The sequence below is a fragment of the Callorhinus ursinus genome, unplaced genomic scaffold (assembly GCF_003265705.2).
Source record: "Callorhinus ursinus isolate GAN/ISIS: 27379988/994484 unplaced genomic scaffold, GSC_fseal_2.0 scaffold27, whole genome shotgun sequence".
Lineage (NCBI taxonomy): Eukaryota > Metazoa > Chordata > Mammalia > Carnivora > Otariidae > Callorhinus > Callorhinus ursinus.
Window position 1 is genome coordinate 2,211,609 of NW_027397089.1, and position 15,376 is coordinate 2,226,984.

The window sequence follows — 15,376 nt, forward strand, 5'->3', positions numbered from 1 at the left end:
ACGGGGGTGGGGGGATGGGTTAGCCTGGTGATGGGTATTAAAGAGGGCATGTATTGAATGGAGCACTGGGTGTTATACGGAAACATTGAATCATGGAACACTACATCAAAAACTAATGATGTAATGTATGGTGATTAACATCACATATTAAAATAAAATAAAATTGGGTAAAAAAATTATTTTATGTTTTACGGAGAGGAATGTAGGTTTTGATAGTTGTATTAGCTGTACTACCTTTTCTGGACATCAGCTTTTTTGGTTCTTTTTAAATAAAGGCTATCTAACTTGGTTTTGCCATCTCACCATTTAATATGGTTATTTGAGCATCTTTTTATTTATTTACTTGGGCTATAGCACAGAGCTATTGGGAGCTGTGCCAATTTCACACTGGGTGCCTTTGAAGAAACAAGCTAATTTGAACTTTACTTTTTAGTTTTTTCAAGTGTTTATTTAAATTTCAGATAGTTAACATATAGTGTAATATTAGTTTCAGGTGTAGAATTTAGTGATTCAGCCCTTCCATACAACAGCAGGTGCTCCTCATAACAAGTGCCCTCCTTAATCCCCATTACACATTTAACCCATTCCTTCACCCACCTACCCTCCTGCAATTCTCACTTTCTTCTCTATAGTTAAGGGTCTGTTTCTTAGTTTGCATTTCTTTTTCCCCCCACTATGTTTGCTTGTTTTGTTTCTTAAATTATACATATGAGTGAAATATTTGTCTTTCTCTGACTTATTTTGCTTAGCATTATACTCTTTAGATTCATCCACATTGTTGTAGATGATAAGATCTCATTCTTTTTTATGGCTGAGTAATGTTCCATCTTCTTATCCACTCATCAGTCAATGGACATCTGGGCTCCTTCCATAATTTGGCTATTGTTGCTAATGCTGCTATAAACATAAGGGTATATGTAACCCTCTGAATTAGTATTTTTATATCCTTTGGGTAAACATCTAGTAGTGCAGTTGCTGCATCATAGGGTAGTTCTATTTTTAACTTTTTGAGGAACCTCCATACCATTTTCCAGAGTGACCGCACCAGTTTGCATTCCCTCCAACAGTGTAAGAGGGTTCTCCTCTCTGTGCATCCTCGCCAACACCTATTATTTCCTGTGTTGTTAATTTTAGCCATTCTGACCATATAAGGTGATATTTCATTGTAGTTTTGATTTGTATTTCCCTAATGACAGTGATGTTTAGCATTTTTTCATGTGTTTGTTGCCATCTATATGTCTTCTTTGGAAAAATGTCGATTCATGTCTTTTGCCCATTTCTAACTGGATTGTTTTTTGGGTGTTGAATTTGATAAGTTCTTTGTAGATCTTGGATACTAACCCTTTATCATATATATCATTTACAAATATCTTCTCCCATTCTGTAGGATGCCTTTTAGTTTTTGTTGATTGTTTCCTTCACTGTGAAGAAACTTTTTATTTTGATGAAGTCCCAATAGTTTATTTTTGCTTTTGTTTTCCTTGCCTCAGGAGATATATCTAGTAAGAAGTTGCTACAGCTGATGTCAAAGAGGTTACTGCCTCTGTTCTCCTCTAGGATTTTTATGGTTTCTGGTCTCACATTTAGGCCGTTAATCCATTTTGAATTTATTTTTGTGTATGGTGTAAAACAGTGGCCCAGTTTCATTCTTCCACATGTTGATATACAGTTTTCCCAGCACCATTTGTTGACGAGAGATCTTTTTCCTATTGGGTCTTCTTTCCTGCTTTGTCAAAGATTAGTTGACCATATAGTTTTGGGTTTTTTTCTAGGTTTTCTATTCTGTTCCACTGATCTATGTGTCTATTTTTGTGTCAGTGCCATACTGTCTTGATGACCACAGTTTTGTAATGTAATTTCAAGCCTGTAATTGTGATGTCTCCATCTCCACCTTTGTTTTTCTTTTTTAAGGTTGTTTTGGCTATTCAAAATCATTTACGGTTCCATACAAATTTTAGGACTGTTTGTTCTAGCTCTGTTAAAAAATGCTGGTGGCATTTTGATAGAGATTGTATTAAATGTGTAGATTGCTTTGGGTAATATAGATATTTTAACAATATTTGTTCTTCTAATCCATGAGCATGGAATGTTTTTCCATTTCTTTGTATCGTCTTCGATTTCTTTCATCAGTTTTTTATAGTTTTCCAGAGTATAGATCTTTTCCATCTTTGGTTAGGTTTATTCCTAGGTATAGTATTGTTTTTGGTGCAATTGTAAATGGGATCAATTCCTTAATTTCTCTTTTCTGCTGCTTCATTACTGGTGTATAGAAATGCAACGGATTTCTGTACATTGATTTTGTATCCTGAGACTTTGCTAAATTCGTGTATCAGTTCTAGCAATTTTTTGGTGGGGTCTTTCAGATTTTCTATATAGAGTATCATGTCATCTGCAAATACTAAAAGTTTGACTTCTTTGCCAATTTGGAGGCCTTTTGTTTCTTTGTCTTGTCTCATTGCTGTGGCTAGGACTTCCAGTACTATGCTAAATAACAATGGTAAGAGTGGACATCCCTGTCTTGCTCCTGACCACAAAGGAAAAGCTTTCAGTTTTTCCCCATTGAGGATGATATCAGCTTTTTCACATATGGTCTTTATTATGTTGAGGCATGTTCCCTCTAACCCTACTTTCTTGAGTTTTTTTTTTTTTCTTTATCATGAATGGATGTTATACTTTGTCAAATGCTTTTTCTGCATCTATTGAAAGGATCATATGGTTCTTATCCTTTCTTTTATTAATGTGCTGTATTGTGTTGATTGATTTGCAAATATTGAACCACTCTTGAAGCCCAGGAATAAATTCCACTTAATCATGGTGAAAAATTCTTTTAATGTACTGTTGGATTCGATTTGCTAGTATCTTGTTGAGAATTTTTGCATCCATATTCATCAGGGATATTAGCCTGTAGTTCTTTTTAGTGTAGTCTTCATCTGGTTCTGGTATTAGGGTAATTTTGGCCCCATAGAATGAATTTGGAAGTTCTCCTTCCCTTTCTATTTTTCGGAATAGTTTGAGAAGAATAGGTATTAACTGTTCTTTAAATGTTTGGCATATTCACCTGTGAAGTCATCTGGCCCTGGATATTTGTTTTGGGAGATTTTTGATTACTGATTCAATTTATTTGGTGGTTATCAGTCTGTTCAAGTTTTTTTGGTAGTCTATATGTTTCTAGGAATTTATCCATTTCTTCCAGGTTGTCCCATTTGTTGGCATATAGTTTTTCATAATATTTTCTTCTAATTGTTTGTATTTCTGTGGTATTGGTTGTTATTTCTCCTCTCTCATTTGTGATTTTATTTATTTGGGTCCTTTCTCTTTTCTTTTCTTTTTCTTTTAAGATTTTATTTAAGTAATCTCTGCATTCAACATGGGGCTCAAACTCACAATCCTGAGTTCAAGAGTCGAATGCTCCCCTGACTGAGGCAAACAGTCAACTCTTTTCTTTTTGATAAGTCTGGCTAGGGGTTTATCAATTTTTATTAATTTTTTCAAAGAACCAGCTCCTGGTTTCATTGATCTGTTCTATTTTTTTTAGTTTCTATATCATTTATTCCTGCCCTAATCTTTGTGTTTTCCTTTTTCCACTGGCTTTAGGCTTTTTTTTGTTCTTTTTCTAGCTCCTTCAGGTATAAGTTTAAGTTGTTTACTTGACATTTTTCTTGCTTCTTAAGGTAGGCCTGTATTGTTATATACTTTCCTATTACTACCACTTTTGTTGCATCCCAAAGGTTTTGGATGACTATGTTTTCATTTTCCTTTGTTTCCATGTATTTTTTTTTAATTTCTTCTTTGATTTCCTGGTTGACTGATTCATTGTTTAGCAGCATATTGTGTAACCTCCATGTATTTTTGGTCTTTCCCATTTTTTTCTTGTGCTTGACTTCAAGTTTCATAGCATTGTGGTCAGAAAAGTTGCATGGTATGATTTTAATCTTTTTGTACTTTCTGAGGCCTAATCTGTGACCTAGTATGTGATCTTTCTGGATAATGTCCCATGTGCACTTGAAAAGAATGTGTATTCTGCTGCTTTAGGATGGAATGCTCTGAATATATCTGTTAAGTCCATCTGATCCAGTGTCTCATTCAAAGCCATTGTTTCACTGTTGATTTTCTTCTTAGATGATCTGTCCATTGCTGTAAGTGGGGTGTTAAAGTCCCCTACTATTATTGAATTATTATCCATGAGTACCTTTATGTTCATTATGAATTGTTTTATATATTTGGGTGTTCCCAAGTTGGGGGCATAAATAGTCACAATTGTTAGATCTTCTTGTTGGATAGTCCCCTTTATTATGATATAGTGCCCTTCTTCATCTCTTGTTACACTCTTCGGTTTAAAATCTAGTTTGTTTGATATAAGTATTGCTACTCTGGCTTTCTTTTGACATCCATTTATGTGACAAATGTTTCTCCATCCCCTCACTTTCAATCCGCAGGTGTCTTTAGGTCTGAAATGAGCCTCTTGTGGGTTGAACTTTACTTTTCATATCCTCCTGGAAATAGGTGAAAAATCTCAGCCTAAAGTCCAAAATAAGATGATCTCACTAAAAATCTGGAATGCTAAAGACCCCACTATGTAAGGGAATATCAATAATGAATATTCCCTGCCCATATTCCCTAAGAGACTTTAGGTAAGAGTCTGCTAAGAGACTGCTAGGTAAATCAAACTTCTTTTTAAAAAATTTTGTTTAGTTTAAAAAAATTTTGTTGATAAATCAACCCTCTTGAACCTTACAGTTAATGCTTAGCAGAGATGAAATAAAAACTACTGAGAATCTGAAACATAAATTAATCTTCACATGAATTTGCAGCACAGATTCTCTTACTGATGTGATTCAAAATCCCAGGTTAAAAATTGAGAGTAAGCTGAAGGTTACTTTGAGCATAGTCTTGCTAGAAGAAAAACCAACTGTTCTCTGAAGGACACAACCTTCATTTCAGGACATCAAAAATTTCCCATGGACCAATATTAAGAGGCATATTGAGTCATTTTTGTTCACTTTGGATAAATCAAGTGTGAATGGCATTGAAGTTCAACCTAATGAACAACATTTTTCTTCCACTTGAATAAATAATGGTGATAATGTGTAATCTCAATTCATTTTACATCATGACATCCAAAGTAACCATTAACTAAATGAAAAAGAAAAATAAACTTCTCTAGAAGGGATATTACTAATAAACAGGAAAAGATATCATGGACTTAACTCTTATGTAAGAACCACACATGTTAAATAAACATTACATATTAAGGACTTCCCATCTACAAATTAAAATATCTGCTGGAAAATAATGAAATAATTTGATAATCCATGTCGAATGACTGATAACACTGAGATGCTATTTTATTATTTAATAAAGATATTGTGTGTGTGTGTGTGTGTGTGTGTGTGTTTGCTTTGCCTCTGGCTATTGTTATTTATTATTTAATTTTTAGACTAGTTTTCAAGCTTCTCCCCATGAGTATAATTGGCTCATTTTTTCATAAAAATATAATTTTAATGATGTTCTTTGTATTGCTTCACTCAAAATTCATCCAATTTATACTAAAAATCAGTAATTTGAATTCTTCCTTAAAAAGTTAATTTCTGTCTAATGGCACATGAGCAAGTATAATGTGTAATTTTGGAGGTCATGTCCTTTAAATTAGGTTACTTTCCTCCCCCACTCCCCTTCCTCCATCACACCTTGGGAGCCAGAATTGAAACGTGATGGTGATAAGTTAGTTTTCACCATGGGGATGAGGATGATAACTTAGGAAATGTTGAAGTTTTCCAGAGAGAAAGAACCTGGTCCCCAGATAACCTCATGCAGCAAAGCTTTCATACCTCCCTGGACCTCCTGCCAACTAAGAATTTTATAGAAGAGAGAAAAAAAACCTTTTTAACCCTATTTAAGTCAATGCTATTTGTTTTCAATTAAAATAGCAGAGCCAATATCCTAATATACAATTTGTCTCTTTATGTTATTATTTTAACATTTTTATTTCTATGAACCACTCTCAAGCCATTAATCTATTATCTCCATTAAGGATATAACACAACATTTAATTATAAGAAAAAAATCAAATTTAACAAAATACTACAGAGGAGGCAAATGAGATTAAAAATACATACTTGCAGTTTTATACAAGGATATACTTGTTGTATTCATTAAAAGACACTGTGAAGATTCCAACTGTACTGGCTTTATTTTGCATGAGTAATATTTATTCATGAAAATCATGTATAGAGGGTTTCCATAAAAGCCATAATTAATGCTATAGATTTCAAGTTTGTGACATGTATGTGAACACAATATCTGTAATAATATTCTTTCCTTTGCAAGCTGCCACTTTCTGCCAAACCCTTGACTGATGGTTAGGAACTAGCATAATTTGAGGACCACACTTTTAAAAACACTGGCCTATGATTTTTTTTTTAAGTAGGCCCCACCCCCAGCATAGAACCCAATGTGGGGCTTGAACTCATGACTCTGAGATCAAGACCTGAGCTTAAGTCAAGAGTCAGACACCCAACTGACTGAGCCACCTAGGCACCCTTGGTCTATGATTTTTATGTTAGGTTTCCATTTGTGAACTTCCACAGCATAACTGATTTACTTTATTCATACTTAGATAATGTATGATTGTCAAATGTTTGTGGCAATTATGACATTTAAAAGCAAACTAAGCAAACATGTATTTGATAAAGAAAGGGAGATACTGGACAATTTCTTTATAATTTTCCATATTTACTGAGGCTGCAAACTGACATCTGACAGCCATCTGACAACCAAATATACAATGCAGCTATTTATCTTCAGACAACAGAATTTAAATCTTTGAATTTCAGTGTCATTAGATAGGATCACATTCTTTTGTTCTGCAACATGCTTATCTACTCCCTATATCCAGCTTGGATTCTCCATGATGTATATTACCACTCTGGCCCTTAAAGTCAGAATTTGGGATCCCTAGTTTGTATTATGTGTATACATTATGTGTGAATGTCAAGGTCTGGGATATACTAATGAGTGTGAGTGTGAGTGTGTGTGTGGGGGGGGGGGTTGAAGGGAGAGAGAGAGACAGAAAGAGGCCAGAAATCACATAAGTGCCCACATCTGGCAGCCACCACACTCCAGAGGAAAATATTTGCTTTCTCTGTCATTTTCATGTTTAACACAGAGTTGCAAATGTATCAAGCTGCCTCAAAACAATCTTTTTGTTGCTGTTTCTTATTTCTACTCATAGATAGCAAAAGCAAATTGATGCAGTATGAATATAAACTGGTGAGGGCACATACCAATGGAGTTTTGTGGATCTGAGCACTATTTAATCTCTTTTTATTCTTCATTTTGGTGTCCTGTGAGAGTAGGGAGAATCTGATATTTAAGGTAGCCTCTTAAGGCAAGAGAGAACAATGAAAGTTTTGGTGAAGCATGACAATGGTTTTTGCTTTTGGAAACCGGTGATAAGCAAAGTTGGTGTGTGTTCAGGACTTGCAGTAAGCTGGGCTCTGGTGGTGTAATCTAAAAAACAACAAACATGCAAGAAATCGTTGATATGATCCATTACCAAGATTATAGAAAGAGAAACTGGCTTCCAAAGTACTTAGAGAACTAGTTTTCTGTCCAGACTTTTGTACAAGATGTGATGGCAGGGTCAAAGGATTTACCCAAAGGCATGCATAATAAGGTAAATAGGGCTCTATTCTCAATTCCTAATACTGGCATGAAGCCATTACTCCTCTACTGTAGTATAAATAATACTACTTCTCTTCCATTTAGGTCATTTAGTCATACTTCTTATATCCTTCAACATTGCTATCATTTACGAACCCACCACCAAAACTATCTTACATCTGTTCATCAGTGACTTTGCAAGCACCTCGGTTCACATTGCTCATGTCTGTTCTCAGATTCTATCAGTAGTAGAGCAGTTAATTATCCATCCACACGCTAGGTTTAAGTTATGTGACTCCAAAAGAATTCACCTCCACTCTACCATAGTGGCTAATGCTCATAGACACATTCTGGGTCTTGTCATCACTAACAACTATTTTATATTTAAAAAGTGAAAAACTATATCAACTTCTGTTTATAGTCAAATCACTTCCTTATTCCAAATTGACTCTGAGTCCTGTGATCGTCACTCTTCTATTGCCTTCTCAACACTTAGGTCCCTGCCCATTTTTCTATCTAGTCTGGACTACACAGCCCACCACTCCAACTTGTCTGGTGCCAGTGCCCTGAGGGCCCTTGCCTCCTAGCTAAATCCCAGTCTTCCAGTCTGCCTCTGTTCTCCTCCACCCAGGCTTTCAAACAATACTGGAGAAAGATCAAGACTGGAAATGCTACAAATGATCTATTTCCCACTTAAGCTCAGTTTTGCCGTTAGGATTGGTTTACAATACGTTTATATGTCCTTAAGAAGTTGCTTCTGCCACTTCTTAGAAAAATGTTTCAGATATTCACCATTCTCTGCAATTCCCTAATTCCAACATACTATCTTTCTAATGTATCCAAAATGAATATATATCATTACTCTATAGTTACAAAACTATCCTAAAAAGGGATATTTGGGCATGTGGTATTTTCTCCAAGGTCTTTCATGCCAGCAAATATGTAGTTTTCATAAGGAAAAACTTTTTGAAGGTAGATGGAGAGTTAGCCATTATTTCCCTCATCTGAGATTTCTCTAGAGAAGACTAACCTGTTTAGTCCTTTGGTATTGAAGATTCAATTACATCCCTACTCCAGAGAAATGTTTATCAAAGCATCTCAGGGTCTACCAGACCAAGTAGCTCACAGTTAACAATGTGTTATTGTCTTAGTTTGCCCTCTATTAATTGTTTCTTATATATTCACTGTGCAAAGAGGGAGCCAATTTTCAGCTATCACTTTAATAACCACAGTGCATATGTACTGTATAAAAGATAACAAAATTAATCATACTTCCTTTCCTTGTCTGGGATCTACTTTTGCAGCAAGAAAGAGAAACTTATTAAGCGAACTTAAATAAAATTTTCTTTTTATTGGACACAGACATACAAAGGACTCAATTGTAAGAAGTTTAGTGAGAAATCAGGGGAAGTAAGTTAATCAGATGACAATTCCCTCCAGTGTTTTTTTCTTCCGTGGGGGCTACTTATTATCTCATCTCTGCTAAATATCTGTTTCGGTTTCTAAGAAACAGAACGAGATATATAATAGTATCATTTAGGTAAATTAAAGATACATGAACATAAAGTAGCAGCAGTCATTTTCCAAGAACATAATCACATAAAAAGATGGATATTAAAAAAAATTAAGATGATTGTCTATAGTGGTGAGAAGATTAAGCATGAAAAAAATGGAGACAGAAGAAAATCAAACAATTAGGCAAGAGAGGGAACTTTCCCTACCTAAAGATTAATATGTGCCATAAACCGAGGAGCATAATGAACTCAATTCTCCATTTGCTGTCCAAATAAGCTAATGAACCAAAGTAGAAAAACAAGGAAGTGGAGGTATTACTTAACATGTGTTACTAAGCTATTTCCAGGACATTCATAGAACGTACATATTTAGAGGCTTGCTTTGTGGTTCCTATGCTGCATTTTAGGGATCTATTTTCCCCATTGTTTTTTCTTTCCGAGATGGAGAGATCTCTTTCAAGCTTTTCTGTTAATCCATGTTATTCTAAGCTAATTCCTTTGTCTTTGTCCTTACTTTCCTTCATTTATCACTTCTATTAAAACCTTCTAGTAAGCACAGCTAGTTAAATTAATCACCAAGTTTGAAATTTGAACCACCCATAGAACTGCAACTTCTAAATTTTGAAACACATTTGCCTCAAGAATTTTAGATAAAACTATTATAGATCTATAATTTCTCAATGACTTGAATCTTTTATCATTATGTAGTAACCTTTTTAATGTCTATCTTGTCTTAGGACTAATATAGCCACCCCAGATATCTTTTACCATGTATATCATTTCTATTCCTTCAATCTTTCCAGTTTTTTTTAACTATCTTTTGTAAACAAGATAGATCAGGATTTTTTTTATGTCCAATCTGAAAATTTCATGTCATTTAATTGGTTAGTCTATTTACACATATTGTAATTTTAATTTTACTAATATTTTAATTACTGATTATAGTTAATTTATTAATAACTAAGGTACTGTTATTTTGTGTTATTTATTATCATTGTTTAATTAAACCATTATTAATTTATTTAATTACTAAATTTTACTTCCTTTGCTTTAGAAAAAATACTACTGTATTAGTCAGGGTCACTAAAAGAAAGAGGTGACAAACTTAACAAGGATCTTTGAAGGGACTTTAACAAAGAGGCTATGCAGAAAGGTGTGGGCAAAGTTAAGGGAACCAAAGGGAGATGTTAGGGCACTCAGGCTCTGGCTAGGCATCACCCCCACCCCTGCACCTGAAGGTGTTTGGGGAGGAAATGTTTTTGTCAAAGACAAGTTGACAGCTAGAAAAGGAAAGTCCTTAGAACAATAATAGCTACCAAGGGAGGCAGCCACTTCCAAATCACACAACAGCAAGGAGGGCCAGAGGGGAAAAATATTTTGATGTTTCTCTTTTCCTCCTTGCCCCCATGGTAGACTAGTTCTTAAACTCCAGCTTCCTAGCGCAGCAGCATCAGGAGACAGAAAGTGAGGGAAAGGGGAAGGGAGAAAATCACAGCTGACTTCAAGTTAAAGTTCTGACATCTCCTAATTGAATAATCTCTTTTTTAGCTAAATTGCTTGACAGGCCGCATATTACAAGAAAGTTCAGATCGCAAAGCATGATTTGAAAAGAGAGGGTAAATCAGAGCTATTCTGCTGTTCTAAAAAATTTGGGAAGGAGAATGGAAAAGGAGAATGAGGAAGAACAAGGAAGAAGAGACATACTGGACACGGAATGTACTGGCATCTCACATGTCTGTTGAGTGGGCCACATTTTATTTAAGGTCAGGAGGGAAGGCCTAACTGCAGAGATAACCTTTATTTCAAGGAATGGGGAAGCTAGCCATCAAGGAATTGGAGCAAAGAACATTTCAGGTAGAGAAAACGGCAAATGGAAAGCCTGAGGTGGGAATATGCTTGGGGTCTTCAGGAAACAACATGTAGGTCAGTGAATCTGGACTTGACAGATGATGGGATGAGGATTAGGAGGTTGTCACAGAGGTAACTGGGAATCAGATCACAGACAGGCTTATAGGCTGCAGGCTTCTATGCTTAGTGAGCTGAAAGTCATCGGAGGATTTTGAGCAGAAAAGTGACAGGATATGTTTAGACAGGATCCATCTGGCTGCTGGTTGAGAACAGACTGAAAGCAAAGGCCAGAAGAGGACTGGAAACAGTGGCAGAAGCAGTGTTTGGCAATGGACAAAGTTTGAATATATTCAGAAAGTGGAGTTCATAGGATTTGCTAATGGATCAAATGTGGGGTGTGGAAGAAGGAAAGGAGTTAAGATGAGCAACCTGAAAAATGGAGTTGGAATTTCCACACACAAAATCTTAAGTATTTTTTGAGTTCTGGAATGTTTACATGATCCACATCTGGGTTAATGTGGACAAGGCAGGACAGTGGCAGCATTGGAAGTTGAAATGAGCCTAAAAATTCTATGGGAGGGAAAAAACAAGAGGTGGCCAAAAAAGGGAAAGCCTTGGGATTCACTGAAATGTCATAGAGGATATGGGACTTCTCAAGGGATGTGAGATGAGGATTGTGAGTTTAATTTATGGTAACAAAGAACACTGTGACTTCAGTTGACATTTACAGCTTATATAGTGAGAACTTTCCACTAACAGCTTAGTAAATACATGGGCAACTTAAATCTGATTTTTTTTTTTTTGCCAAAGCGTGGATAAATTTTTATTTTTATTTTTTTAGAAAAGAAAAATAAGTTGCAAATACCATACATAAGCCATTCATTACTGAATCCAAATATATATTCAATTTTTCGCCTCAGACTTTCATCTTTTATACTCTACAATCCTCTTCATCCTGTCTTCTTAGAGCATGAATTACAATATGAATTTGCTACAACCTCCAGTTTATTAAACAAAATGCAAAAATAAGAATAGCAGTAATAATTTGAAACACAAATATAATATTTGCATCTATCAACAAATGCTTACTGAGATCTTACTGTGTTCTTTCACTGACTGGAAAACAGTACAATAAAAAAATTAGTCCAAGGATTTTAAAAGGAGTACATGTTCATAAAATTTTAATAGGCATTTCAACTGGCTAATTTAAAGTAAGGAGACAAATTATGAGTGAGAACAACTGAGTCCATTCTCCCTTCTCCTCTGCCTCCCACCAAAGAGGTTTGTTTTTATTAAACTGTTGGCACAATTTTACCCTAAGGCTCCTCTTCATGAAATTCTCCTTGGCCAGAGTTTCTTTTCTAAACAATCTGTTCTTTCTGTTGTGATCACTAGAGAACCCCTTGTTGGGGTTGGCTAGAGACATCATTCAGTCTCACACAGAAGGTTGAATCGTCTCCTTCAGAAACATAGGGTGTGTCAAATCATAAAGTACCAGATCTGGCTCCAAAAATTCACTTACCATTTCTCAGCTTTTCAAAGCTCCACATCCCACTGGCCTGAACCTGCTGGATACAGATTCATTTGGCAATGATATCACTTGCCAAATTGATTTTTTAAAATCTTAGTCTAAAGTATTCACTAACTTATTAATTACATTGATACAAATTTTCCCAATCTTTAATAAACCACCAGATCCCTTATCTCAAAGGCATATTTCCTTATTATCATCTGTTCCCTCTGCTTCCTCTGTTCCAACATGTAGTCCCTGAACCTACCTCACCTCCACCCTCTATTATTCCTAAATTCCTAACGAAGTCTTCACTTCAGAAAAGGATTGGGGTTAGAGGGGAGGGGGGTGGGAGGATGGGTTAGCCTGGTGATGGGTATTAAAGAGGGCACGTTCTGCAAGGAGCACTGGGTGTTATGCACAAACAATGAATCATAGAACACTACATCAAAAACTAATGATGTAATGTAGGGTGATTAACATAAAAATAAAAAATTAAAAAAGAAAAAAGAAAAGGATTGGGGTTTGTGCTCAGGAGTACATGAAGCCTGGCGAGTCCTTCCTAGCACTCTAAAAATTCTGATTGCTATGTAGACCTGTATTGTTATTTGACTATGTCTTGCTTCTCTGTCTCTGTGCTCTAGAAGGACAGAGACAATGGTTTTGGTCACCACTGAATCTCCAGTACCTAGTACCAATGCCTGGCACATGCTAGGCATATAAAAATATATTAAGCAAAAAAATTAAATGAATAATAAAATGAACACAAGGCACCAACACCATTGTGGGGGAAAAAAAAATCTTTGAGAAATGCAAAGAAGGAAAAAGACCAAACATTATTCATTTCATGCTGTACTGCCTTCCTTCTTTGCTATCAGACTGGTGAGATGAACCAAGGTTTGCCTAAATCTTGAGGTGAAATCCAAGAAAGTGAGAAATTATGCCCTGGCTAGGTAAATTAAGCTATGCTCTGGCCTTAAGGGAAAACTGTAAAAAGGGGTTTAATTGGTCCTTTATTTCCAGGCATTTATTTTCTAAGAGCAGAGAGGTATTGTGAGTAGACATTTTGGCTAGGAATAAATAGCAGGCATTATGCAGGTCAAGTATTCCAGTGTACATTGGGAAACCTGAACATGTGATCAGATATCAGATGAAAGTAAAAATTCAATCTAGATAATGAAGAACTAACATCTTAAAACACTGTAATGTTGTGCCTGATTGGCATTACATTCAACCTAATGTCTTCCTCAGCTAGCAACTTCTCTTGGTAGTTTTCCAATTTCATGTTATTCATTTAGGAATTCTAAGATTAAAGACTTATTCCTACATGAGGATATATATTCCAATTAGCATCTTGCTATTGGTGTAATATATTGGTGTAGTTACAGAGTTTTATCTTTTCAAAACAACAACTCTTAGTTTTGTTGCTCTTTTCTATTTTTTTTTGCAGTCTTTATTTCATTTATTTCTGCTATAATTTGTGTTTCCTTCCTTAAGCTAAATTTGGACTTAGTTTGTCCTACCTCTAGTTTCTCAAGGTGTAAAGTTAAATTGTTTATTTGAGACCTTTCTTTTTTTCTTAATGTAGAAATTGCTTTGTTGCTATGAACTTTCCTCTTAGAACTGCCTTTGCCATATCCCATGTTTTCTGTTATATAGTGTTCTTCAAATCTGCTATTTCCTTGTTGATTTTCTATCTAGATGATCCTTCAGTGTTGAAAGTGGGGTAATAGTCCTCTATAATTATTGTATTGCTCTCTATTTCTCCCTTCAGATCTATTAGTATTTGCTTTATATATTTAGGGGCTGCAGTGTTGGGTGAATAGATACTTATAATTGTTACAGTCTTCTATTGAATCAACCGCTTTAACTCTTGTGACAAACCAAGCAGAAGATAAAGGATAATAAGGAATTTCAATTTTTTAAGATTAGACAAGTATTTTTAGCTGAGAAATAACTGATGGAGTGCATTAAAAGTAACCAGATGGAGGCAAGGCAATTATAAAAGGTATCAAGTATAATAATAAGTAAGTTAATGGTAAAGAAAAGAGGAAAAAAGAGGTTGTAAAGTCTATCTATAATCTTTCTGTAGAATTTTGTGCCAAAGGTATCCACTTTTGTTCTGTTACCTTGTGTGGAAGCTGCCCACTTCTATGGTTATCAGTTCCTAGAGAATTCCTAAGAATCTTTGTTTGGGGTTTGTCAATGGAATGAGCATCTATTAGGAGAAAGTGATGTATTTCTTTTTATTTGGGAAAAAATAATCTAAGGATCATCACTTTAAAACTTAACTGCTTTTTGTTGTTAATAATATAAATTATTTTCTATTGTGTCTAAAAGGCAGTATTTATATGATGTCATTTCCAGCATATTAAAACTTTAGGCTTCTCATCACACAAGGGCTGGTTGGTGTGTGTTTTGAAAATATCAGCTTGTACCTGTTGGTATCCTATAAGTCCCCTGAAGCAATTTGTTATAGCCAATTGTAATAGAAAAGAATCTAAGCATGGAAGTAACATTTCCAAACACAGAGTGTAGTCTGTTATTGACTCACAAGGAAATAATCTGTGGATCCCAGAGGGCTAGATCTTATTCACATCAGGAAAAATAGCAATACTTTAGGGCATGGGAGTTTGAGGATTTCTGATAGCTTTGCTAATTCTGGTTATAGAATGTGTGTGTGTGTGTGTGTGTGTGTGTGTGTGTGTGTGTGTGTGTAACAAATGTTTTTACTTATTGAGTACTTTATAATATTACTTGATGACATAGCTCTAGCACAATAATAATACATAACCAAAGAGAGAGATATTGCACTCAGAATCCTCGAGTGCTAACATGACTA

General features: G+C 35.2%; 1 long non-coding RNA gene across 1 annotated transcript in view; it reads right to left on the reverse strand.

The window, feature by feature from the left end:
- LOC141370144 (uncharacterized) overlaps positions 1 to 15,376 on the reverse strand; it is a 355,774-nt gene that overhangs the window by 11,537 nt on the left and 328,861 nt on the right. The gene's annotated exons all lie outside the window — the stretch shown is intronic.